Source organism: Callorhinus ursinus, unplaced genomic scaffold, assembly GCF_003265705.2.
Source record: "Callorhinus ursinus isolate GAN/ISIS: 27379988/994484 unplaced genomic scaffold, GSC_fseal_2.0 scaffold47, whole genome shotgun sequence".
NCBI classification, from domain to species: domain Eukaryota; kingdom Metazoa; phylum Chordata; class Mammalia; order Carnivora; family Otariidae; genus Callorhinus; species Callorhinus ursinus.
Genome location: NW_027397109.1, coordinates 8,277,201 through 8,301,087, shown reverse-complemented (window position 1 = coordinate 8,301,087; position 23,887 = coordinate 8,277,201). Strand labels below are relative to the sequence as shown.

Here is a 23,887-nt window from a genome sequence, read left to right as displayed (position 1 = left end):
GGCTCAGTCCTAATGCAGGGCTCTTCCTCTGAGCTTTTGCCCAACCTCCCCCTCCCCAGAGAAGGTTAGAGAAAAAAGCCTCCAGAGCACTTGGGGTCTGGCCTGACCCTCGTGAGCCCCTTCGTGAGTGCTGTTTTGGGAAGCAGAGATGCTTCTCATTCTCTCTGCCTAGAGAGTTAGCACATCCCGAGGCCTGAGTAGGTTGGCCACAGTGTGGGGTAGGGGGTACTGAGAGGCAGCACCCCCTGTTTCTGAGCCCTGCCAGGGCTGAGCTGATCCCTGCTGCATGATCTAGGCTGCTGGCTCGCCTGTCTTTCCCAGTCCTACACAGACACACCAGACACGCCACCCACCACCCACATCCACACATGTATCACAGGGACACCATGTACATACATACACTCACACCAGCCACACCCCCCCCCACAGCACATTCACGCACACACCCGACACATACACTAGCACGTGAACCACTCAGGGAATGTTGCCACATTCTCTGCTTCGCCCCCAGATTGATACCCCAGCGTCTCCCACCGTCCTGGCCTAGAATATCTTGGTCCCCTAGCCCCTGAGTTCCTTCTCTCTTGAGTCACCGCCTCCCCTTGTGGTTTTGTTATCTCTGGGCTTGCCCTGTGATGTGTGTGGATGTCCTGATCATTTGGGAGCTTTGCGTCTGTGCTCTGGCGGCTGTCTTCCTGAAGAGACTCAGACTCTCCTCCGCTCTTCCCTGACAGGAGCAGTGGCTCCTGTGGCAAGTCCCACCCCTCGCTTCCCGGCCATCCTTCCCCTTCCCCTTGGTCATTTCTCTTACTGCAGACAGCTCCCTCGCTATAGTGTGACATCCTGGAAGGCACAGACTGTGGGTTTCATTATGGTGCTGGTGAATAATAAAGGTATTTGGGTAAAAGACTCAACCAGCACACACATATTTAATAAATTAAAAGTGAACACCCCCTTAGCCTCCCCTGTTTCCACTCTCTTCTCCAGAGGAGACTGCTGACAAGCATTTGGTCCTTTCTGGTCTGTTCTGTATGCCTTTGCGTCCACACGTGAGCTTGCAGATATGCATGTTTTCTAGCTAGCTTGATGGGTCTGTACACATACGCCCACCCTCTTGTCTTACCATTTCCACTCCACAATAAGCCGTAAGATTTCTCTCTGTCTGTACATATTAATCTACCTCTTTTAGAAAAAAATGCCTTGAAGTTTTCCAGCGTGTGGACTCTGCCATAATTTATTTAACTGTTCTTCTCTTTATGGGCACTTAGGTTGTTTCCAGTTTTCAAAATGATGGCTGCATTGAGAATCCTCATACAGGCATCATTTCAGATATATGTGAGTCCTTCTGGAAATCGCGTTGTTGGATAAAAGGATATGCAGATTTAAATTTTTGATAGGGAATGCTGAATTGCTTTTCTGAAAGGCTTCATTGGGACTCCTCCTAAAGAAATAAATTTTAAAAAAAAGAGAAAACCAGCCAAAAAAAGTAATTCACCGCCAACAGCCAAATAAAGGCGAGAACGCTCTCTTAGGCCATGAACTGGGAAATGCAGTAGCCCAGAAGAGGCCCAGGACATGGGCTAAGGTTTGTATCTTTTCTGAATTTCCTTTGTTGTCCCCACACTCCCTGCCCACCACCCCTTCCCCCCCCCAAAAAAAGCAGCTTGTGGGGAAAGAAGATAAACAACTGAAATCCTGAGAACTTACTAACATTCCTCAATTTGGAGAGCGGGAAGCTGTGATGGCGGGCTTTGGCGGGGCCCCGGGGTTGGGGGTGGGGATGCTCCTGGAGCCTAATGGCCCTCAGCAAAGTGAGGAGAGACCCGGCCTCCTGCAGGGTGCTTCCCAGGTCTGTTTGCATTGCATTCTGGGAGAATCCCGAAGCTTTGTCTTCCGGTGTACCCATTAGCTCGTCGGTGGCATCCATGCTTACATATAGCCCTCTGAATCTCAACCATTATATTTGAAAAAAAAAAAATCAACAGGCTTCATGCTTTTCAGCAGTTTTAGACTTAAAGAAAAACTGAACAGAAAGTTCAGAGTTTCCATTTTCCTCCTCACTCCCAAACCCCCACTTTCCCCTATTACTTACATCTAGTGTGAATATGGCATATTAATTAGCATTGATGAGCCAATACTGATATATTATTGTTATAATTAACAATAATTAAATTGTTTAACTAAATTCGGGTAAGGTCCCACCGAGGGGGACTTCGCTCACCCGCAGCTCATGCCTGGCACATAGGAGGTATTGATGAATGAGCTGGTCCCAAACATGGTGTGAGGCTGGTGGGTGAACTGCAGCTCAAGTCCTCAGACCTTGGTTGAGTGGCCGCTCTGCCCACCTGGCCATTGGTCTCCCTGAATGAGCATCTGTCTGTGTGTGTGTCCTGGGGACAGTCCTGATATTGAATCAACATTCCAGGGGTCGCCACTGAGCACTGTCGTAGGTGTTGCAGGTAGGGGAATATTTCATGGACCACACAGCATGTGGGAATCGCAGGGATTTCCACCCCAGTAGATGAGGTAGATCATGATAGGCACAGGGCAGGACAAGGGATGGGGCCTCGGGGTGAGTGGGACACCATGGAGGTCAGGCCTGGGGTGTCCGGGGAACAGCAAAGAGCCTGTGAGGCAGGGGCAGAGCACGTGACCAGGAGGAAAGCCAGAGGTCCTAGAGGTCGGGAGTGGCGGCCTTTTCCGCCATCCTGAGAACTTTTACTTTGAATGGCAGTGGGCTGTTGGAGGAGGAGGTTGAGGAGGGGAGGACATGATCTGACTTATGATTTTAAAAAGTGTGTAACAGCTTTACTGAGATATTCCCGTACCATAAAATTCACCCCTTTAAAGTGTACAGTACAGAGGTTTTTAACATGCTCACCATGCAGTTATCACCACCATGTAATCCCAGAACATTTCCATCACCCGTACCCCTTAGCAGGTATCTCCCATTTCCCCCTCCCTACCCCAACCACTTCAATTTCCTTAAGTGAACATTTTGTTGAAGTATAACCATCGTACAGGTGTGTGCACACATCCTGGATTGAATGTTTGTGTCCCCCCAGATTTGTAGTTTAACTTAATGCCCCAGCCCAGTGTTAGGAGTGGGGCCTTTGGGGGTACTTATGTCATGAGGGTGGGGTCCTCATGCTGGGATTAGTGCCCTTATGAGAAGAGGCCAGACAGCTCTGTGAGGATATCCACCATGTGAGGACATAGCAAAAAGTGGGCAGTCTGTAACCCAGAAGGGAATTCTCACTAGAACCCGACCACACTGGTGCTATGATCTTGGATTTCTAGCCTCCAAAACTGTGAGAAATAAATTTCTGTGGATGCATCACCCAGTCCATGGTACTCTGTTTTAGTAGCCCAAGCTAACGGAGACCCTGAGTACATGGCTGCTCCGAGTTGTGTTGAAGGACCACGCTCGCCAATAAGGTAGGGTGCTGTATAGGGTAAGGGTGGAAGCAGGCGGCTCTGTGAGGAGACACAAGATCATGGAGGTGGAGTTCTGGAAGGATCTATGCTCAAGCCGATAATGTGTCCTGGTGGCTCAGAGGTGGGGTGAGGGAGAGAGGAGTCAAGGGTGACCCCAAGTGGGCAGTGAGTTGTAATGAGCAGGGAGTAGGGGAGGCTGTGGGTGGAGCTGGATCTTTTGCAGGGAAAACTTGGCCCCATTTGGACACCGCTGAGCTTGAGGTGCCTGTTAGACACGCACTGGAGGTGCTGAGAGGGGGGCAGTGAGTGTGGACTTCCAGAGAGCTCAGATGGAGTTACATGCTAGGGAGCGGTCAGTTTAGATGGGTCCCAGTCCAGTCGGTGGTCCTGTACTAGGTGTCTGGCACATCAAAGGACAGCCCACCCAGCCACAGCTGTAAGCTGCTGAAATCATGACGGGCCTAGGGTGTGGTCCAGGGGCCTCAGCTTCCTGTGCGGGCGTGGTGACCAAGCCAGAGGCCAGGGAGCAGTTTGGGGGCTCAGTACCTATTTCTAGGATTCAGTTGTCTGGGGATCCAGTCAGGTGCCAAATTCCCCACAAATTTCCCCCACATTCTTATCCAGCAAATTAAGAATATTTCACATAGTATGCAAAATTTTTAGTCCATCTGGAGCATTTTTACACAATTAGTGGCATTTCCATCATCTTACCCTGTTCCATCATGTTGAGGAAATTTTTGTGATAGTCGAAGAGAAGGGTCCTTTCAGCATAAAACAAACGACAACACTCTCGGAAGTTGGCAAAATACAAAAATATACCTAAACGTGCTTAAATGTGGCCCCATCATCACATCCTGCATCGAATGCTCCACATGTCCGGTGCCCAGACAGAAGGCAGGACAGGGGGGCAGGAGAACAGAGAGGGTTTTCAGAATGTGGTCACCGCAGGGTTGGGGCCCTGGCTTCTTCCGGGGACTTAGCTCTGCCACCTTGAGCAAGTCACTCACCCTTCCTTAGCCTCTCTGCGGGCCTGCTTGGGCAGGTTAAGAATAGAATTCCCTCAGGGCGGTTGTGCTAACTCCTCAGAGTGCAGCTGCATACTCACTGGCTTCCCTCCTGCTGGGCAGATGGGCCTGGAGTCACTCCTGGAGGGAGGGCCTTGCGGGCTGTAGTTTGCTAGAGTAGGGGCAGGGGCTCCCATCCGAGGACAAGGACCCTCCACTCTGGGCCAGTGGGTTGGATTGGTCCCCATCCCTCTGCCCTAAACCATTGTGTGCCCCTCTGCTCTCTCTGCAGGGGCCTGGGGCTTGTCCCTCTGCTCCGCCCAGCACCCCTCTCTGAGGCACAGGAGCCTTGTGGTCTGTGCTTTCCAAAGTCACCATGTTGGTGCCTTTCACAGTGGATGCTGATGCTTTTTACTCCAGACCCTTGACTGGGTGGCCCTGCTGCCTTCTGAGCCTGCGGAAGCACCTAATACGGCCTTTGTCACATGCACCAGAGCAGAGCACCTTCCCAGGGACAGATGTTCTTGGACCACACCTTGGTTCCCAGGACCATGTGAAAGGAGGGAGGCCATTGAGGTGGGGTGTGCTGGTGGGTTTGAGTTTTCATGAAAGAGAGTGGGTCCCCTTCTGCCTTTGTCCTGGTCATGGGCTCCACCTGAGAGTACAGCCCTATGCCACGCCCCCATGTCTGGTCTTGGAGAGGTGGCCAGCCTAGACCTTCCTGCAAGCCAGTGCCCAGCGTGGTCCCCAAAGCTGGGGGAGCGCCCGTCTCCCTGGCAGCTGGTAGCTGGGGTGGGTTCCTTCCCTTAGGACCTGTTTCCTCATCTGTACCCTGGGAGGCCCGGCCCTGCAGAGGATTGGAGCATGAGGGCGCAGGCTGGTGCTCTTTTCCTACTGGAACTTGCCCCCCTGGAAAAGGCAGGAGGAGTTGCCTGTCTTTGATGGGGTTTGTCTGTCGTGGGTTCCATCAGGGAGCCTGGCTGACAGGAGTGGGCTCTTGTCATCCAGTCACGGACCTGAGCCAGGAAGGCTGTTCCAGACCCACTGTTCCACACCATGATGTGATTAGTTCCTTCCATCATAGGAAGAACATTTTTTTTTTTCCAGGAAAATTATGGTGAATCTTAAGTGTTTCCCGTCTGCAAAGTGTTCTTCAGAAGACCTCGTAGGGCTCACATTAGCTCAGTAAGGAGAATTCTCAAAGAGTATTGAGGACAGAGTCATTAGATAGGTGGACTACTGAATTCTATTTCCTTTCATTATTTTGCTTAAAACTCTAGTTTCTTTCCATCTTTTCAGGTCTGCTCTTCTTGTTTCTTATTGCCCTATGTCCTAGGGCAGCCTTGAGTTGTTGGTGTTGCTTTAGAGGGGTCATGGGGCTTACTCATCCCCGGCTGGCCCTGCTCTAGGCAGTTTGGTACATGTTAGTGTTCTTCTTCTTCCCAGAAGCCTGTGGAGATTTCTGAGGTCCCTCATGTTCTAGACAGGACAGGAGAAGCCCGGGGAATTAAGTAGTTGGCTGGGGTTCTCAGGAAGCAAGCCCGGGCAGTCTGGCTCCAGATGGGCTCCTAAGCCCTGCACAGTGGCCTCTGGGGGTGCTCATGGCCAGCCTGGGGCCCGGGCCCTGTGCCCACTGCTACTGGGGGTGTGGTCAGGGCTGCCAACCACAGCAAGGCCTAGGGTGCCATGTGGAGGGTCTTTGTTGCCCTCTGAGCCTCGGCAGGAGGAAAGGCTGGACCTGGTACTTCCAGCCCTGGGCTCTCAGTAGCACTCTCTGGGGGCTTATTTGGAGGGGACATTTGGACCCAAGAAGGACTTCCTCTTCTTCCCTCTGGGCAGCTTGGAAATGTTGGGAGTCTCGCCATCATCACTGTGTGAGGTGGAGAGCGGTGCTGTGTCCCTGTCAGCTTCCTGGGCCACTGGGTGTTGGCTGTGGTGTGCCCATGTCCCACTTTCCTCCCGGGTGGAGGATGGACTCATTCATTCACTCCATGCATTTTTTATTGAATATTGATTGAAAATCCCTGCTCTGATAGAGCTTGCTTTCCAGTGAGGGAAGGTAGGCCATAACCAAGGTAAATGAAAGAAATATATCACATATTACCATATTACATGGTGGTAATTGCTATGGGGAGGCATAAAGCAGGAGAGGAGGCCAGGGAAGGCGAGGTGGGTGGTATTGTGGTTTTAAGTAGAATGATCCGGGAGGGTGGCATATGAGCGGCAACATGGAGGAGGGGAAGAAGGGAGCCATGTGGACAGTGAGGAGGATGGCCCATGTAAAGGGCCTGCGGTGACATCTGTCTGATGTGTTCAAGAAAGAACAAGGAGGCCAGGTGGCTGGTGATGAGGGAGCAAAGGCAGAAGTATAGAGGGCGAGGTCATGAGAGGTGGTGGAAGAGATGCATGTCAGATTGTGTAGGGCCTCAGAGACTGGTGAGGACTTACCATTGGGAAGGATCATTTGGGCTGGTGCACCAGGACTAGATTAGAAGGGGCCAGCATAGAGGGAACGAGCTGTTAGGGGCCACTGCAGTCATACAGGGGATGGAGGCTCAGCCCAGGCATCAGTGGTCTTGGGAGAGCCATGTTGGAGTCTGTGTTAACTTCTGAGGTGGAGCCATGATTTCCTGTTGGGTGGGAGGATGAGGGAAGGAGAAGGGCCCAGGATGGCTCTGAGGCTTTGGCCTAAGCAACCTGAAGGAAGTAGCCCTCAGTTGAGATGAGAAGGCTTTGGAGGACGATGTCAGCAAGTTCTCCATGTTCCATGCATCAGGGGACCCACGCTTGGCTTCCCAGGCAGACATTAAGAGCAGCCCCTGATTCTCTGGCCCTTGGAGGTAGAGGAAACACGAAGGGCTTTTTGGACGCTGACTTAGCTGTGCCAGGATACCTGCCAGGGCCGTGTGCCATTTGCCCGAGGGCTGTGAGGAGGGTATGGCTGTCCGGCCGGGTCTGGGCAGGGCAGAGCCTCCGGGCAGGACCTTCTGGCCTGCACATCTGGGGCCCGGCCCCTGGTCTGTACATTCTCATTTCTGTCCTCTCAGACGTAGGTTTTATCTTTTTGCCTTCTTAGATTCATTCTTTTACTTTTTTTAAGTTGAGGTATAATTAACACAAAACATTATATTACTTTCAGGTGTACAGAGCAATGATTTGATGTTTGTATATATTGAGAAACCATCACATTAACAGCCGTCACCACGCATAATTACAAAATTATTTTTCTTGTGAGGAGAGCTTTTAAGATCTACTCTCTTAGCAACTTTCAAATGTGCAGTACAGTCTCATTAATTATAGTCACCATGCTCTTTATTTTACAGCTGGGGGTTTGTACCTTTTGATCCACTTCATGCATTTCCCACACCCCGCACCCCCCACCTCTGGTGTTCTGTTCTCTGCCAGTCTATTCTCTGTATCTCTCAACTCAGGGTTTTTGTTTGTTTGTTTTTTTAGAGTCCACATATAAGTGAGATCATATGGTGTTTGTCTTTCTCTGTCTGACTTATTTCACCTAGCATAATGCCATTAAGGTCCATCCATGTTGTTGCAAATGGCAGGATTTCCTGTTTTTTAATGACTGAATAATATTCTACTATGTACATATATATGCAGTTTCCTTTTTTAACCATATTTTCTTTATCCATTCATCTGTCAGTGGGCACTTAGGTTGTTTCCATATCTTGGCTATTGTAAATAATACTGCAATGAACATGGGGGTGCAGATATGTTTTGGAATTAGTGTTTCCATTTGGTCAGATAAATACCCAGAAGTGGAATCGCTGGATCTATTTTTACCTTTCTGAAGAACTTCCCCACTGTTTTCACAGTGGCTGCACCAACTTACTTCCCACCCGCAGTGCACGAGGGTTCTCTTTCCTCCACATCCTCGCCAACACTTGTTGTTTCTTGTGTTTTTGATGCTAGTCCTTCTGACAGGTGTGAGGTGTGAGGTGATATCTCACCGTGGTTTTGAGTTACATTTCCCTGATGATGAGTGATGTGGAGGGTCTTCTTGTACCAGTTCGTCATCAGTATGTATTCTTTTTTAAATATATATTTGCAAAGATTTTATTTATCTATGTGAGAGGGAGAGAGTGAGAGAGAGAAAGCACAAGAAGGGTGAGGGTCAGAAGGAGAAGCAGACTTCCTGCTGAGCAGGGAGCCCGATGCGGGACTCGATCCTGGGTCTCCGGGATCATGACCTGAGTTGAAGGCAGACGCTTAACTGACTGAGCCACCCAGGTGCCCACCATCTGTATGCTTTCTGTCTCAGATTCTTTAGAGACCAGGTGGAGAAAAGCCTCGCTGAGCTCACTTGGGTGGTTTAGCCTGGGGAGCAGATGTGGTGGGACCGTCCTCTGACTGAGAAGACAGCGGGCTGTGTGTGTGCTGGGCTGTGGGAGTGTGAGCAGGGGGCAGAGCAGGGCCACATGGCCCAGCCCCAGCACCCCAAAGGCCTCAGGCAAGAAGTGACTCTTGCAGGTGACAAAGGTTGGAGCTGCCCCTGACCCTGGGGACAGGCCTGACCCTGTGAGCTCTGCCTTCAAGAGCTTGGCCATTTTTCTGCTGTCCAGGGGCCCAGTGTCAGTGCGGACATGGCGGAGGTGGGTGTGACATTGCCAGCACCGTGCCCCTCCCAACAGGCCAGGCTGTCCTCTGGCAGTGTCCCTGTGCCAGCCCAACCCTGGCTTGGCTGTCACAGCTGGGTCACTTCTTCCCGGTGCCCACCTCCATGCCTCCCCATATTCTTTCTGGGGTTGGGAAGGAGCCGTGGAGGGCGGCAGCTGGGAGCTGTGCATTACTCCTGGTCCATTCATGACTGTGGGATTTATGAGTTGCTAGAGTGTTTACCATTTCCTTGTGAGCCTTTTCTGGGTGAGCCTTGCAAGTGGCTGAGTTTAGGGTGGTCCCGGGAGGTGGGGAGTGGGGAGGGACACAGTGTCACCTGGTTCCTGCCAGGGAGGGTCATGGCAGCAAACAGATAGCTCAAGTCCTGAGCCTGGTACATGGCAGGTTGGCCCCACAGACGGCTTTTGAATGGAGGGTGGATGAACAGCCAAGGAAGACTCCCTGGTTCCCAGGCAGCCGCACCTCTGCTCCTGTGGAAGGCCTCTGGAGGAGGAGTGCTGCTGAGGAGCTGGCTGTATTTTTAGCCTCGGGGACACACTGTACGTGGCAGCCTGTGGCCCATGGCAGTTAACAGGGGGGTTGGTTAAAGGCAGTTTTGCAGAGTAATTAGGCAGCTTTGGGGACTGGCAGGAGGCTTTCCATACAGAATGCAGGGCCAGGGGTCATGGGGAGCAGGGAGAAGCCAGGGAGGAGCTTTTCTGAATAGCTTCATCAACATACCCTTTGCTGGGGGTGGGGGGGTGGGGGGGTGGAGCTCAGTGTAGTGTCGAGCCTCTTTCTTCTCCTCCGCGAGGGGCTCTGCATTCCTTCTGGGGGCTCCTGGATGAACCCCGCCCCTCCCAGGCTGTCCTGCACCAAACCGATATGGTAACCCCCCCCCACAGTCAGAAACTTTTGATGGCCCCATTTGCCTGGGGGGTAACACCAGCCTCTGAGCTTGGCGTTGGGTGCTCAGTATGGTTTCAGGAGCCTGTTTCCTTACTTCCCTTCTGCTGTGGCTGGCCTCTGTGACCCCAGCTTAGCACTCCCATTCAGAGTCCTTTCCCAGTCCATGTGGAGTCTTGCGTTTACCCTCCCCTTTCTTTAAGGCTGTGTTTGAGGCCCGTGTCCGTGGTTTTCTGGGTGCGGTGGCATTTGCAGTCTGTGGAACGCTGCCTTCAGGAGGCCAGGGGGGCTTCTAGAGGGAGCGGGGCATAGGGTTGGGAATGAAAACTGCCGGAACAGGCCAGGCCAAGAAGAGTGTGCTTACCGCTGAAGCTCAGGGATGCCTTTCCCAGTTGGGTTTTGAAGAATGAATAGGAGTTTGTCAGTACGATTCTGGAGGAACCAAAAAGGGAATGACTCCAACACTGGCATGAAAGGGGTGAGGTACCATTGGCAGGGGGGCCTGGGGCGTAATGAGGGCTCAGGCCTGGGAGCCCAGCTGCCTTGCACACCGTGGTCCAGAGTCGGTGACGTGTCATGTAGTACCATGCCTCCACCTGCCTCCTTAGCGTCCCTGGCTGTAGTTGGGGGCTGGCACAGGTGTGGTTCGGCCTGCGTGTTATCTGCATTGACAGTGATGCCCTCGTCCAGTGGTGTTGGAATGGGCCCATGGTGAGGGGCGTGGGGTCTGTGTTTGGACTTAGGAGGCCTTCAGCTGGGTGGCCTGTTCCGTGGACAGGGAACACAGCAGGTGCCATTAAAGCTTAAGGAACCTTATAAGTCATGGGGGTCAGTGCCTTCATTCAACATGGTAGGGAGACCAAGGTGCTGATGCTGGAGGTGGGGGCCTGACGCCGAATATCTCGGTGCTCCCATCCTCCTCCAAAGTAGGGAAACTGAGGCATGGGTAGGTTCCTTAGTCCTCCCAGGCTGTATGGGGCAGAGTTAGGATGTGAGCCAGGATGTCTCTCTGTAGACCGGTTCTGTGCAGAGATCTGGGCAATGGCCCACGCCAGGGTGGCACTGGTGTGCAGGCCGTGGGCTGAGTGCTGGCGTCCCCATGTGTCAGGGAGGAAATGATGTCACTTGCACAGGGGATGGTTTGCACTGTGCACCCACGTGTGCACACGGTCACCCTTTCTTTAAAAAGGCTTGGTTTAGTGTACTTTGTAGAATTTCTCCATATGTATGTCACACGTGATTTTAAGATGAATAATGCAAATGACACCGAACTCTGTATCTTGTGTTGCATTTTTCACTTCTTTGGAAAACAAATTGGGAACCGAACCTTGAAGAATGTGCTTCATTTCCTGTTAGAGCAAGTGAAACCTGCAATATTAATGCCACAGGGTTTCCCATATCTTCCTCCAGAAGGGTTAGAGAAATACATTCCCCACTCTCTTCCGCTGAGGCCCGGCTGCTGGTGGTCTCAAATCGTTAGCTCTCTGCGCTTGCTGACCTTGGGGAACGAATAGGAGGGATCACTCGAAAACTTGGAGAGACTCATGATCTACTTGCAACTCTTTGATTTTCAGAATGTTTGACTGTTCTGCAGAACCCCAGAGTTCTGATCGCACAGTTCTGAGCCGCTTTTAACGTTCCGGCGCAGGGAGCTGTTAGCCTCTCTTTCTTTAAGGTGTGGTCCGTCGCTCAGACGGAACGCCCGCGTGTTCATAAACGAGTGGCTTGCCTGCAGCCCCCTCTGACACCCTGTGTATGCTCTCTTTCATTTCAGTCTCCGGAAGATTTACGCATTGCTGAATCCCGTGTGGGCACGCCAGCCTCCGAGGCCAGGACCGTCCTGCGGATGGCTGAGAGTCCTCTGGGGCCCGGCGACTGTGAGTGAGTAGGACCTGTGGTTGTCACCGCTGTGCTGTGCCCCACGTGCCATTGGCATAGACACCTCGGCTCATGTGCTAAATGGGAGCTGGGAGAACAGCGATGCGTCCTCTTGCCCCCAGCTCTCTCTCACAAAAGCTTAAATGCAGCTACACTAAAATTTTTTCATTGCTTTCCTTTTTTTTTTCCTCTCAAAGTTACCTTCATTTTTTAAAAACATTTTTAAAAAAGATTTTATGTATTTGAGAGAGAGAGAGAGCGTGAGCGAGAGAGCAGAAGCAGGGGGAGCAGCGGAGGGAGAGGAAGAAGCAGGCTCGATGCGGGGCTCGATCCCAGGACCCCGGGATCATGACCTGAGCCGAAGGCAGCCGCTTAACCGACTCAGCCACTCGGGCGCCCCATAAATTCACCTTCATTTTGTGGAGAGAGACGGGAAGGAGTGCGGGACGTCCCTAGAGGACAGGTGGCCACACAGTAGACTATGTTTCCTATGACCCTGTCCATCTCCCCTGTCAGACCCACTGGGTCCCCTTCGCTGCCCTGGTGTTCTGAGTGGCACTGTGTTGCCTCCTAGGCAGCCCCACCTTCCTGTCAGGGTGCGGAGGGGCCAGGGGCATCCAGGGGGGTGGCTCTCCCTCGGAGTGCAGCCATCAGGGCCCCAGGATGTGGGCAGGGTCTGCCCCGCTGACCTAGCAATAACAGTTCCTAAATTGTTCTGCACCCAGGCCATTGTTCTGACACAGGTGGCCAGCCTGAGGTGCCCCTCCCCAGGCAGGTGGGGCAGGGCAGCCTGAGGTTTGGGGACCGCTGTGGAGAATCCACCCCACCCTCGCCCAAGTGGATTGTGCCGGGCGCCCGGGCTATGACTGAGGCATCAGACAAGGCTGCGCCTCAGGGTGTGTCACCTGCTAGGGAGTGAGTGTCCCCAGGCCTGCATTAGCTTCTCAGGGCTGCTGTGACGAGGTACCGCAGAGTGGGGTCTTACACAACAGAGGCTTATTCTCTCACAGTTCTAGAGGCTGGAAATCCAAGATCGAGGGGGCCGTGGGGATGGCTCCTTCTGGCGACTGTGAGGGGGTTGGGTTCCAGGCCTCTGTGCATCTGCTGGTGGTTTCTGGCGTTCCTTGGCTTCTGGTGCCATCATTCTAACCTCCACGTGGCCGGCTGCTTGTGTCTCTGTCTCTGAATCCAAATTTCCCCTTTTTATAAAGGCAGCAGTCGTACTGGATTAGGGCCCACTCCAGTGACCTCACCTTAATGTGATCATGTGCAGAGACCTCGTTTGCAAATAGAGTCACAAGCACAGGTCCTGAGGGTTAGGACTTGAACGTTATCTTGGGGGCCATAATTCAACCCAGAGCAAGCCCCCGTCTAGGGCAGGGCCCGTCTCCCAGCTGCCTGTGGGGTCTGGGCAAAGGAGCAGCCCAGCCTTCTCCTGCCAAGGGATGGGGGCATCAGCAGCAGCCGTGTAATCATCCCACACGAGCCCTTTTTGTAGCGGGGTACCTTTGTCACTGTGCCAGGCCCGGTCCTGGGTGCTGGGGAAACTGAGGCAGTTAGGACCCAGCCCTGTGCACAGGCGTGCTTACACAGCACTCTTGGCCAGGTCCTTTGTGGCTGTGCCATGACATACACTACCTGCCCTCAGCCCCCTTCCCAGCCCTTGGTTCACTTTTTCGAATACTATTTTTATTTTATCAATGCAATACCTATACATATTTTGAGAAGTCAAGAGTTCTGTAAGGTTTAGGAAGAAAACGATCGACTCCTGGCTTTCGCCATACTGTCCCCGTGCAGCTCCTGCCCCATGCTGCTCCCCATAGACCACCACTTCCAACTTTTAGCTGTTTCTTCCGGGATTTATCTCCGTATTTGTAAAGATTATGTATGTGCTGTTATTTCTGGACTTCCTGTTGTGGTAAAGATGATTTTAACTCATAGTTTTCATTCTGTAGGGCTGCTCTGTTTAACCAATATAGTTATTTCATAATTTTGGGTTAAATCCTTATAAAATGTGTATCAGTCAGGATAGACTAGACCAGGAGCTAGTAATAAACATCCCCTAGATCTGAGAAAATTTGGTTTCTAATTAGCAGGTATAATGTTTATTTTCATTTCCTGTTCTTTTGTTTTTGAGCAATTTCAAGAGAAGATGCAGAAAGGTTGTGACCCTGTTTCCTAAAAACCAGAAGTAAGCCTGGTCGTTCTTTGGTTTACTCTGGTTGGCTTCCCACCCTCTCTCATCCCACCAAGAATTCTTGTCCAGGTCACCAACCCCTGGTGTGGACAAATCCACCACGTGATCATCCTAATTGCCCTGCAGCGTTTGGGTATTGTTTCTCTCTCTCTCTCTCTCTCTCTCTCTCTCTCTCTCTGCCTTGATCTCAATCTTAGGGGGAGAGTCTCCAGTTTCTCACCATTAAATATGATGTTATCTGCATTTTTAAAAAACTGAGGTCAAAGTCCCATAACATGAAATTAACCATTAACCGTCTTAAAGTGTATAATTTAGTAACATTTAATGCCTTCCCAGTGTCATGCATCCATTATACTTCTACCTCGTTCCGGGACACGTTCATCATCCCAGAAGGACACACTCGTGCTCATTAAGCAGTCTCTCCCCATTCCCTCTCACCCATCCCCCCACCAATCATCATCCTGTTTTCAGTCTCTATGGATTTCTCTATAATGGCTGTTTCCTATAAAATTAGAAATCATACAGTATGTGATCTTTTGTGTCACAGCCTCTAGAACTGTGTGAAATAAATGTTTCTAAGCCACATAGTCTGGGGTACTTTGTTATAGCAGCCCAAATGGCCCTTGATTTGGCATAATGTTTATGAGGTTCATTCGAGTTGTAGCGCTGGTTATCAGAACTTCATTCCTTTTTTTTAATTAACATATGATGTGTTGTTTGTTTCTGGGGTACAGGTCTGTGATTCATCAGTCTTACACAATTCACAGCGCTCACCATAGCACATACCCTCCCCAATGTCTATCACCCAGCCACCCCTTCTCTCCCACTGCCCACCACTCCAGCAACCCTCAGTTTGTTTCCTGAGATTAAGAGTCTCTTATGGTTTGTCTCCCTCTCTGGTTTCTTCTTGTTTCATTTTTCCCTCCCTTGCCCTATGATCCTCCATCTTTTTTCTCAAATTCCTCATATCAGTGAGATCACATGATAATTGTCTTTCTCTGATTAACTTATTTCACTTAGATAATACCCTCTAGTTCCATCCATGTCGTTGCAAATGGCAAGATTTCGTTTTTTTGATGGCTATGTAATATTCCGTTGTATATATATACCACATCTTCTTTATCCATTCATCTGTTGATGGGCGTCTAGGCTCTTTCCATATTTGGCTATTGTGGACATTACTGCTATAAATACTGGGGTGCATGTGCCCCTTTGGATCCCTACATTTGTATCTTTGTGGTAAATACCCAGTAGTGCAATTGCTGGATCGTACGGTAGCTCTATTTTCAACTGTTTGAGGAACCTCCATACTGTTTTCCAGAGTGGTCGCACCAGCTTGCATTCCCACCAACAGTGCAGGAGGGTTCCCCTTTCTCCGCATCCCCGCGAACATCTGTCGTTTCCTGACTTGTTAATTTTAGCCATTCTGACTGGTGTGAGGTGGTATCTCGTTGAGGTTTTGATTTGTATTTCCCTGATGCTAAGTGATGTTGAGCACTTTTTCATGTGTCTGTTGGCCATTTGGATGTCTCCTTTGCCGAAATGTCTGTTCAAGTCTTCTGCCCATTTCTTGATTGGAAGAACTTCATTCCTTTTTAAGACTGAGTACTATTCCATCATATATTTCTATACCACGTCGTGTCCATCTGTCGATGGACATTTGGGTTGTTTTAACCTTTTGGCTATTGTGAATAATGCTGTTATGAATGCGTGTGTACAGGTATTTGTTTGAATACATGTTTCCTGTTCTTTTGTGTATATACCTAGGAGTGGAATTGCTGGAAGATATGGTAATTTTTAAGGAACCACCAAACTGTTTTCCACAACTACTGTTTTATTTTACATTCTCACCAGCAGTATATAAGGGTTCTGGTTTTCCTCATCCTTACCAACATTTGCTCTTCTCTTTCTTTTTTTTTAAAGTTATGGCCAGCCATATGGGTGTGAAGTGGTATCTTAATGTGGTTTGCATTTCCCTTTGTCAAGCTAAGGGTATTTTCCTCTATTACTAATTTAGTGAGTTTTTTTTTTTTTTAAATCAGGAATTGGTGTTGGATGTTGTCAAATGCTTTTTCTGCATCAATTAATATGATCACATTTTTCTTCTTTAGTCTTGTGTGTGATGGCTTACATTAATTGCTTTTCTCATGTTGAACCAACGTTGCATCACTGGAAGACATGTCACTTGGTTGTGGTGTATAATTCTTCTCATAAATTGTTGGATTCTATTTGCTAATATTTTGTTGAGGATTTTTAAGGGTGTTCATGAGAGATACTGGTCTGTAGTTTTCTTATAATTATCTGGTTTTGATGTTAGGGTCATACTGGCTTCATAAAATAATTCAGAAAGTGTTCCTTTCTTTTCTTTCTTTTTTTTATTTTTAGAGAGAGAGTGAGAAAACACACATGTGTGCATGCAAGTTGGGGGGATGGGGGGCAGAGGGAATCTTAAGCAGACTCCCTGCAGAGCAAAGAGCCTGACACGGGGCTTGATCTTACAACCCTGGGATTATGACCTGAGCCAAAACAAAGAGTTGGACACTTAACCGACTGAGCTACCCAGGCGCCCCATTCCTTCCTTTTCTAATTTCTGAAATAGATTATATGAGAATTGATATCCTACCTTCCTTAAACATTTGATAGAATTCATGAGAGAAGTCATCTGGGCCTAGTGATTTTTTGGGGAAGGTTATTATTGATTTAATTTCTTCAATACAGATAACCGTTCACTTTGTCTTTCTCATTGTTTGAGTTTGGTAGTGTATATCTTTTAAGAAATTGGTACATTTTATCTAAATTATCAAATTTGGGGGCATAGAGTTCTTTGTAGTATTCTTTCATTATGCCTTTAATGTCCATGGGATCAGTATTTCTTTCATTTCTGGTATTAGTAATCTGTGTCTTCTCTCCTTTTTCTTGTTTAGCTTGGTCAAAAAAACCCGAGATTTTTGGTGTGTTGCTTTTTTTCTATCATTTTCCTATTTTCAATTTCATTGATTTATGCTCTTTTACTATATTTCTTGTGCTTAATTTAGGCTTAAAATTGTTCTTCATCTTGTTTCCTAAGGTAGAAGCTTAGGTTATTGATTTTGAATCTTCTTTTCTAACAGATGCATTTAATGGGATACATCTTTCTCTAAACACTGCTTTTGCTACATTCTACAAATTTTGACCAATGGTATTTTTATTTAGTTCAAAAAAATTCTAAAAATTTTTGATATTTCCTCATTGACCCATGTGTTATTTAGAATTCTGTTGTTAGATTTTGGGTTATTTGGGGATTTCATCTATCTTCCTGTTAATTGATTTTTGGTTTAATTCCATTCTAGTCTAAGAAAATACTTTGTATGATTTCTATTAAAAAAAAACTTACTAAGATGTGTTTTTGGGCCCAAATGTGGTCTTTTTCATTGCTATGACCATAATGTTTGTATTCCCCCCTCCCCAAGCCCCCTGCAAATTACTTTATTGACATCCTACCTCCCAAGGTGATGGTACTGGGAAGTGGGACCTTTGGGAGGTGATTAGGCAGAGCCTTCATGATGGTATTAGTACCCTTATGAGAGAGACCTCACAGAGCTCTGCCATATGAGGATACATTGAGAAGTCTGAGCCCCAGAAAGGGACCTGCCCCTGACCATGCTGGCTCCCCGATCTTAAGACTTTTAGTTCCTAGAACTGGGAGAAATAAAAGATTGTTGTTTATAAACCTCCTAGTCTGTGGTATTTTGTTATAGCAGCCCAATGGATTAAGACACTTGGGTGAATGTTCCATGCAAGCTTGAGAAGAATGTGTATTTTGCTGTTGTTAGAATATTCTACAAATGTCGATTAGATGCAGTTGATTGATAGTGCCGTTCAAGTGAACTATCCTTGTTGATTTTCTGCCTGCTTGTTGTATCAGTTACTGACAGAGGATGGTGAAGTCTCCAATTATAATAGTAGATTTGTCTCTCTTTTCAATTCTATCAGTTTTTGCCTCATATATTTTAATACTCTGTTGTTAGGTGCATAACTGTTTAGGATTGTAATATCTTTTTAAAATTTATATTCAAGTTAATTAACATATAGTGTAGTATTGGTTATAGGAGTAGAATTTAGTGATTCATCACTTACATGTAACACCCAGTGCTGATTACAACAAGTACCCTCCTTAATGCCCATCACCCATCTCGCCCATCCCCCCACCTACCTTCCCTCCAACGACCCTAAGTTTGTTTTCTATACTTAAGAGTCTCTTATGTTTTGCCTCCCTCTCTGTTTTTATCTTATTTTATTTTAGGATTGTAATATATCCCTGAAGAATTGAATAGAATTATATGTCATTATGTAATTGCCCCCTCTCTATCCATGATGATTTTCCTTGTTCTAAAGTCTGCTGTGTCTGAAATTAATATCAGTACTCCTGATTTTTTTTCATTGGCATTAGCATGGTATATCTTTCTCCATTTCTTTACTTTTAACCTAGCAGAGTCTTTATATTTTAAATGGGTTTCTTGTAGACAGCATATAGTTGGGTCTGGTGTTTTTATCCACTCTGATATGGTTTCATGAGAAGTCTGCAGTTAATCTTTTCTTTGTTCCTCTCTAGATAAAATGTTTTCCCACTTCCTTCTGACTTCTTTTCATGATTTTCTCTTTCTCTTTGGTTTTTTGCAGTTTGCGTAGGTATTTTTTGGTTTTGTTTTGGTTTTTGTTCTTTTTTTTTTTTTTAAGTTTTCTTTTTTTTTTTTTTTTTAAGGATTTTATTTATTTATTCCAGAGAGAGAACGAGCACGGGGAAGAGTAGAGGTAGAGGGCCAAGTAGACTCCCACCTGAGCATGGAGCCTGATGCAGGCCTCCATCTCAGGACTCTGAGATCATGACCCAAGCCAAAACCAAGAGTTGGACGCTCAACTGACTGAGCCACCCAGGTACCCCTATGGGTTCTTTTTTAAAAAAAAATTTCTAACATCAGGGCACCTGGGTGACTCAGTTGGTTAAGCATCCAGCTCTTGATTTTGGCTCAGGTCATGATCTCAGGGTCGTGAGATCAAGCCCCACTTTGGGCTTTGCACTGGGCATGGAGCCTGCTTAAGATTCTCTATCTCCCTTTCCCTCTTCTCTCTTTCTCTCTTCCCATCTCTAAAAAAAAAAACAACAAAAACAAAAACAAAAAAAACCCTAGCATCTCTTTTTGATTCTTAGACTTTCCATCTCTCTGTTTACCTTACCAATCTGTTCTTCCCTGTTGTCTATTTTTCCCATTAGAACCCTTAACATAGTAATCATAGTTATTTTAATTTCCCAGAGTGATATTTCCAAAATCATGTCATATCTGAATTTGGTCATAAAGCTTGCTTTGTCTGTTTTAAATGTGGGTTTAAAATATAAATATATTTACATTCATTTTCACATTTATTTATTTATTTTGTTTTCAACATGCCATTTGTTGAAAGCCAGACACATTCTGTGTGAAAACATGAACTGAGGTCATAAGCCTTTCGTGTGAGGGTTTATGTAAATTTCATTAGGGGTATGTCATGTCTCCTGTAGCTGTAGGTGCCGGAGGCGTCAGAATCCTTGGTTTTGCCTCCCCACCCTCGACTTTGGCCTTCCCTTGGCACTGCTGGGCAGAGATTCCGCAGCTCTTTGAGCTGTCACCCACTGGGGTCCTACTGGAGCCTTGCGGTGTGGTGGAGAGGTGTGGGGGAGGGGAAGCATCTGTAATCCTGGGATGAAATCTCCATCTTTAGGTGGGCTTGGGCTCCTGGGCTGGTACCTTCACCAGGGTTTCCTCTCACTTCGCTCTTCCGACCCCCTCAGGGGGGCCAGAGGGGCTGCCTTGGGCGGGCCGCCCTTCCCACGTTGCTCTGAGACAAGGTTTTGGCTAAGTCTCTCCGCTTGGACAGTGGACTTTGTTACAGAGAAGGTTCTGGATGTGTTTCACCATGTGTACTCCCTCCTCCCTGTGCCAGAGCCAAGAGGGTTTCTTGGTCCTTCAGATTTCAGGGGGCAGTCTGCAGACTCCGTTCACTGATGGGTCCAGGAGAAGTCATTGGTGTTCGTTTGTCCAGGTCTTTCTGTTTATAAGGATGCGGGTGACAACTTCCAAGCTCTGCACATGTTGGAGCGGAAACCCAGCCCTTCCCCGGCTTCCATTTTCCTCATGACTCTTGTCACCACCTGGAATTACATACTTTATTTGATAGTTCACTCATTGTTTTGCCTGTCTTCCTCATTAGAACATAAAACCCAGAAGACTGGAACTTCGTCGGTCCATTCCCCCTCATCCCCACACCTGGAAGGGTGGCTCTTTCCAATAGCTCTTGTGGTGGTGCTGGGAGCTGGCTCCCTGGGCCACAAGATTGGCCCTGCCCACACAGAAGCTGGTGGCTTTTCTCTGGCCACTTCTAAATGGCCACCTGTTTTGCCCTCTTGTGGTGGGTGAATCTTGCACCCCACCCTTTCCCCTACATTCCCAATACTTTGTTTTGGGGATTACAATCGTGGGCCCTGTGCACATCAAGAGAAACAAAATTGCCCCTGTGCTTCACGTCTCGCTGAGGATCCGGCCGCCAGCATCAGTTCTCATGAGCAGATTTTTAAACCATTGCCATCTGTTCTGCTCTTCATGATGAACATAAGAAATATTGTTTTCCTGATTCCATAGGGGCAGGGGGAAAATATGGATTCCTAAAGACCACAGTTCTCGTAGAGGAAGTGTGGATCTGCCACCGACTCACTAACGATACGGTTGTTTCTGCCCCCAGTTGAGGCATTCCAAGTAACGTTAGTTTACTGAAAGGATCATATTGGCCACGACTTCTGTATAAAAGGAAGTTAGGAGAAGGGTGGACGTAGGGAAGTTGGTGCTGTCAAAGAACAAAAATCCAGCTGAGTGCATTAGGAAATCTAATTGTCTTCATGAAATGATTCTTGAATCGGGCAGCATGTGTCCCATCTAGCAAGTAGAGGGGAGCTCTGAGGAGTTGTACAAAATTCAAGGTTTTTATAGGAAGGGGGGCGGGGCAAGGAGGTTATTAGCAAAAGAAAAGAAGGGATTATCTCCCGCCTGGTCACCTTCCCTTAAGGGCAAGAGTAGGGGGCCGTATCATGCAGATGATGTTGATGTTATTTTCTTTTGGGGGATGGAGAGGGCCCTGTGACAGGTGACCTCATTGATGCTGATCAGAACATTCTTCACGGACTGGGTAATAAGACTCCCATTTCTGGGGGAGGTAGAAACTGCAGTTAGGTTAGATATTAAGCCCCTGTTTGGTGACTTGGCCTAAGTGATGCCATATTGGGCCTGTGGTTTTCTTTTTCAACAATGCAGAGGCCCAAAGGCTGTGTCCCTCCACTTCTCGGGGCCTCAGTCCCCTGGGATACAGGGTAGAAATGGACTGGCAGTGATACATTGTGGCCCCTGCTGCTGTCGGGGAAGTTTCCACAAGAAGGCCAAGTTTGGGGACTGTTTTCTGCCCTCAGAAGCTTGTGAGGTTGGCCCAGGCTGGTGGCAAGCTGGTAGGGCCAACCACCATGCTGTGGCCCTGGGTGGGCCGCATCTGTGCCCTTGGCAGACCTGGGCGTCCTGCCCCACCGGGGCGGGACTGAGGCAGCATTTTCTGCGGTTCTATAGGGCTTTGGGCCAAATGCTTCAAAGTGCAGATGCGTACAGCCCATGTGGAGTTTTGCAGCTGGAGGATACCAGGGGAATTTTATTGGAGAAGGGTATGTCAAGTCACCTACCCAATGTGTGGTAATGCTGGTGTCCACCTGAGACATCAGGGCCCGATGCCACTGTACCCACTACATTGAACCACCTGCATTGTGTAAGAAACAAGTGAAACATAGCTTTATTTTTACCATCACTGTCCCTCCGAACCTGCCCCACTGAACATTCAGGCAAGTCCTAGAGCTTTCTGTTTTTTTCTAAGGCAATAAGATGTTCCTCTGGTCACTTTCAGTCCCAGGAATCTCATTTCAATCATCAGATGAGGAATCAGTGAATCTCTGGAGCTTCGTCCATGGGGCTGGAGCCTGACCTTTCTTGAAACTAGCAGTGGAAGGAGGGGTGTGTGTGTGTGTGTGTGTGTGTGTGTGTGTGTGTGTGTGTGTGTGTGTGTGTGTGTGTGTGTGTGTCTTCTGCCCTCTTCTCTTGCCTCTGTCCCTGCTAGCCAGGGAAGGAGGGTGTGTGTGTGTGTCTGTGTGTCTGTGTGTCTGTGTCTGTGTGTGTGTCTTCTGCCCTCTTCTCTTGCCTCTGTCCCTGCTAGCCAGGGTTGGGCCCCGGGGGATGGAGTATCTGGGCAGTCTGCCCTAAAAGGGGCTTTGGCACATTCGGGGCCCAACAGATGTTGAGCTCTGGACTGTCCTCTTCAGGGGCACTTGTGTGGGTTTCTCCGAGATGCTCCTGCCGGGCACTTGTAACTCATGCCCACAAAGCCTCGTTGGGCTGGTGCCTGTGACTGCTGCAATTGTCCCTTACATTCGTGCCCCCCACCCTGCCCCGGCTCCTTGGGCAGTCCTTCTGGGCTGGCTGTGCCCCCCACCCATGAGCAGTTGGCTGCTCTTCCCGGTGCACCTCCTCTTCCTCCCTTGGTGGAGGACAGTTCTGGCTATGGCCTCCTGCCTGTGGATTTTCATGAGACCTATGTGCCAGCCCCCCAGATGCTGGGGACGCAGGGCCGTCATCCCAGGAGCCCTGCTCCAGAGGTAGACAGAGCCACCTGCCCCTCCTGACGAGGCACAACCCTCCAATCGAAGCTCTCCCCGCCCCGCCACCTCACCTTTCTCCCGGTCTCCTGTGGGAAAACTGGCTTGGGGATGTGGTGAGGGGGCGTCTGTCAATGGTGGATGTGGCCATGCTTGCCACCTCTGCCGGTGCTCCCACAGCTGGTGGCCTCCCAGGACAGACAGCCCCAAGTTGGTCACTCTGGAACTCCTGGACTTTCAAGCGGGGGCGGCAAATGGGAGGTTACAGTGAGGACAGAGAGCTAAAGGGCACTGTGAGTCAGAGGGAGTCTCCTGCCTCCACCTAGTAAAGCAGGATGGACGAGAAGTGATCTTGTGTCCTTGTCCCCTGCCCACTGACACCTGGTGCTGCAGCCTTGGGTTCAAGCCATTGCCACACTTTCAACAGGGTGGTGTTGCTCCTTTAGTAGGCGGCTGGAGAAACACTCTCATTTTGCAGAGCTGAAAGAATGTTTCTAGAGCTTGTGCAGGGGGTCCCCCTGTTTCAGGAGCAGCTTGACTCTATGAGGGTTCCAGAGGGGCTGTTTCCAGGAGTTGGGCGGCGTCGAAGGGTTAATTGGGATGTTGTTGTCTGCATTTGGCTTGGAGATGAGAAAGCTTTATGTTTATTCAAATAGCAGTTAATTTAAAATTACAATTTTAGTCTTAATTGTATGTATTTGGGGATCCCATTTAAGTCTCTGGAAATAATTGCAGAGTAATATTTTGGGAAGTTATATTAAAATGCACAGATGTTCGAGGAAAGAAAGGTCCTGGTGGGTGAGCCTCATCCCCGACGGAGAGGATGCCCCGGACGGCTTCCGCAGCAGGCGGAGAGGTGACTCCCACCCCCATCCTCGGTCTGGCTCTGGGCAAGGCTGCTGGTGAAGCCCCTTTCAACACAGCATCAGCCAAATCCAGCCCTCCTCAATTCGGTGCTGTCAGGTTCCAGGAAGGAGAGGCTCGGTCAGTCAGTGTCTCTGCTTCTGGGGAGGCATCTGTGGGAAGGGAGGGGAGCAACCAGGGCAGGGAGAGCAGGAGGGGTAAAAGGGTGGGGCAGATCCTTAAAACTCTGAGACCCTGTGCTTGCTGGCCACAGGGCAGGCATGAGAGGGAGCTGCTCCCGTGACCAGAGTGCTG

At 49.0% G+C, this 23,887-nt stretch overlaps 1 protein-coding gene across 12 annotated transcripts in view; it reads left to right on the top strand.

Annotated features, from left to right (window-relative positions):
• Positions 1–23,887, top strand: part of APBA2 (amyloid beta precursor protein binding family A member 2) — a 233,116-nt gene that overhangs the window by 31,505 nt on the left and 177,724 nt on the right. For 7 of the 12 annotated variants that reach the window (XM_073882524.1, XM_073882525.1, XM_073882531.1 and 4 more), the window contains one exon: positions 11,734–11,840. The gene's annotated coding sequence lies outside the window, so the exon portion shown is untranslated. The remainder of the gene's footprint in view (positions 1–11,733; positions 11,841–23,887) is intronic. The other 5 variants (XM_073882532.1, XM_073882527.1, XM_073882529.1 and 2 more) reach the window with 1 other exon arrangement.